A 3,826-nucleotide genomic window follows, 5' to 3' on the forward strand; every position below is an offset into this window, starting at 1 on the left:
TTAGAAATGTATAACAAAACCTTTAACATTAGGTATTTCTTAATTATTATCTCATATATAGATACATTCACTTTGGCTTATAAAAAACTTATGTTTTTTCAATTCACATTCGTCCGACTTATTAATCACGGTGTCACATTTCACCAATATTCTTTTCTTATAGCAAATTTGTATCATAATGTATAATTATAGTGTATAATTTTTTTATATTTTTCTCAATGTTACATATCCAACAGCAGCTTTCAGATCTTCAATATTAATGCTTCGCATGTTGCCATATAAGATATTTTACTATAAAAAAGGATTAATAGTTATAATGTTTATTTCAGTAATTTCACTCCAACGATTTATTCATTTCCGTATTAGATCAAACTTATGTCCTTTTCACATGTATACAATGTAAAAATTCCATTTCAATTGTTAATATCTATTAGTTATTATTTCGTAACTATTATTTCAAAACTTAAACCATCATTTCTTCGGTTAAAATCATTCTTCAATATTCATATTTAATACAAATCAAACCTTAATGAATCTCAATAATGACAATAAATGGCAAATATTTTAAACTATCATAGTATAATTCATATCTTCACAGTAATATTTATAAAGAACAAAATAACATAATATTCCCTGCCTATTCCTTTTTCTTAATAGAAATTCTTTCTATTTGTTTAAAAATTTACATATAATTCTCCAAAAAATAACGATGTTTCTTTATTTTCTAAATCAAATAATATCCCAAATATACTTTACATACACATTATTATAGTCTTTATTTGTCCTCTTCGCACATTGTGCAAATATCTTGCTAATTCTTAAGAAAAACTTTTGTCTTAGAGAAATAAAATCTGTTAATTAAATTTTCAATGCACTGGTGTCAAGTGTAACTAAATCCCCATAATAGTTTTCCAAATTCAGCCCGTACACCGATTTAGGCATTTAGCCCATGAAATTTCAATTGAACTATTTATGTCCTCCAGATTGCAATCCGGACACCATAATGATCTTTCGGTGAATTTCCGGTGTGACTCAGCGACGGCCTTGCTTATGTGGCACAGCCACTGCCACATTGGACATTTGAAACGACGTTGTTTCATGTGGCAAACGTTTGAAAGCCCAAACGTCGCTGTTTTGATAACAGTGAGTGTAATAGTTACTTGGGTAAAAGGTTTGGCATTCGTTACGTCTTCTCTATATTTTCTCACCTCTCTTAACACTTGGTCTCCTCCTCCATAATCTGAACAGTAGCGTAAGGCAAGGGTACTGCTGTCTGCTCCCTGGTTTCTTAACATTTTTGAACTGAACTTGGGGGAAGGTTCGTGGTTCACCATTGGACTGTAGACTGAAGAACCGTTTAATCTAGTTTCAAGGTGCAAATTTTATTTTAATTTCTGGATCATTTTTCATTCCTAATATGGCCGATTGTTAAAGTTACTTGAACATGATGCATCTAGTTTGTGTTAGAATCCATATGTTGTTAGGGTTTTAGTCTTTTCCTTCTTCAAACCAGTAATGGATGCTCTGTTTCTTTTCAATAAAACAGGGTGTAATCTGTGACTGCGTATAATGTGCGTGTTATTTGTTGTTTTTATGTTGCATGCGTGTTAAATTTATTTTTTCCTCTGTTATGTTGCATATGGACGCCCCAAATGTTAGACATAATGTTTCATCATGGGAGAAATTTTTAGAGGGGTAAGGATGGGAGATGGACATACACACCTGACAATAAGCACTATTTGGGTGATTTGGATGTGGACAGGTTGGATGTATTCTACCTGAAAAATTACTTCAAAGAGCTAGGCTATGAGACGATGAAGGAGGTTTGGTGGCAGGTCCTAGGGATGAGCCTGGAAGTAGGTTTGAGGCATTTAGACTCTGATAACGAGTTGAGAGAGATGTGTTGTCATGGTGGAAAGAACAATGGGGTAGTAGATGTCTACATTGAACATGGTATTTCAGAACCTAAAATAGTAAAAGGACAGGATGTTGTTGTGCATGTTGATGACCAGGTGAGGGATCTTGGAGAGCAAGCCAAGTCGAATTCCAGGATGGTGAAAGACCCACTGTCAAACCTACCACCGAGAAGGACCCTCCGATGAGTTTAAGCATGGTAACATACAAGCCCCAAGCTAAAGAGGCATTACCGAAGAAGACCAACATGAATTCTAATTTGGAGCCCCAGCCTAAGCCTAAGTCAAAGCCTAAGCATAAGACAGTTCCCAAACCCAAACACATGCCCAGACAGAACAATGTAACTAGGACTAGGAGATACTGTCTAAGGTCTTTAGGGAAAGGTTTTTCAAAAGCAAAGGAAAATACTGGTGACCATGTTGTTTTATCCTCTAACTCAAACTCTCATGACAGCTACGAGAGTGCTGAGGACAAGGCGTATAAGCCACAAGAGTCAGATGATAGCTCGGATGAATCGGGCATTGGATATACTATTCCTTCACACAAGAAGAAAGTTAACAAACCCAATGCAAGGAAGAAGGTCCAGGCAGAGAGTGGAAAGGAAAAGGGAAAGGCCAAGGTCTGTGTTGATGATGATGGATTTGTGGAAGACGTTTCTGATGAAGATGTGGACATCGGATTTGTGGGGGGAGGGAGAAAGGGGATTAACCATGACGCTTTTGATTTGGGGTCAAAATCGGATGGTGCCAATTCGTGGCACTCTTTGGAGATGAAAACACCACCTAATTCAGGGGATGAGCTTATTGGAAAAGAAAGTTCGGAGGAGGTATTCCAGTGTTTAGACAGGGTGCTAGGTTCCGGAAATTGCATTTAAAAGTCAGGATGAAGTTCAATACTAAGTGGGAGTTCAAGGAGACAGTGAGGGAGTTCACTATACAAGAAGGGAGAAGGATGAAGTTCAATACTAAGTGGGAGTTCAAGGAGGCAGTGACTATGGTGAAACACTGTTGAAACCCAACCTGGGATCCACTGGTCAGATTTGCACAAAGTCACAGCCTAGTGGTGAGGTCATATTTGAGCGGATGTATGTCTGCTTGAGTGGGTGCAAGTCAGGTTTCAAGGCTGGGTGTCGTACGTTAATTGGACTTGATGGGGCTTTTCTAAAAACTGTTTTCGGGGGCAAATTCTATCAGCTGTTGGACAAGATGCTAATCATCATATATACGTTATTGCCTAGGCAGTTGTGGAAGTGGAGAACTTTGAGAATTGGAAGTGGTTTCTAGAATTGCTACATGAAGACCTTGGAAACTATAAGACTCATGGGTGGAACTTCATCTCTGATATGCAAAAGGTAATCTCCTAGTATAACCTTAATCTCACATAAGTTGTAATATATAAAACTGTGTTAACTTAGTTTAGTACATAAAGTGCAGTAAACTTCTGTGAGTGATGATACCTCTGTTATTATTGATTGATTAGGTACTATACTTCTGTGGTATGCTGTTTGTTATAACTTAGATAGGTATTGAATGGTGCAATTCAGGGATTATAATGATGAACGATTATGAATGATAGGAACTATTATGGTGAACGAGTTTCAAAATTAGAGACTATTATGGTGATCGATGATCAAAGTTAGGGACTATTATGGTGAACCATTATCACTCGTAGGGATTATTTTGGTAATCAGGGATTATTGCATGCCATGAAAGCGGTGATGCCTGATGTGGGCCACTATTTCTGTGTCTGGCACTTGTGACGAAATTTCAACAAGCAGTAGAAGGACCTAGAGCTGTGGGGACTGTTATGGGAGTGTGCTAGAGCAACAACATTTCAAGAGTTTAAGGTATATAAGGACAATATCTTTGTTTTGGAGGTAGCTTACATGGACTTTTTTCACTATTGTTAATTC

Source organism: Arachis duranensis, chromosome 5 (genome assembly GCF_000817695.3).
Source record: "Arachis duranensis cultivar V14167 chromosome 5, aradu.V14167.gnm2.J7QH, whole genome shotgun sequence".
Classification (NCBI taxonomy): Eukaryota; Viridiplantae; Streptophyta; class Magnoliopsida; order Fabales; family Fabaceae; genus Arachis; species Arachis duranensis.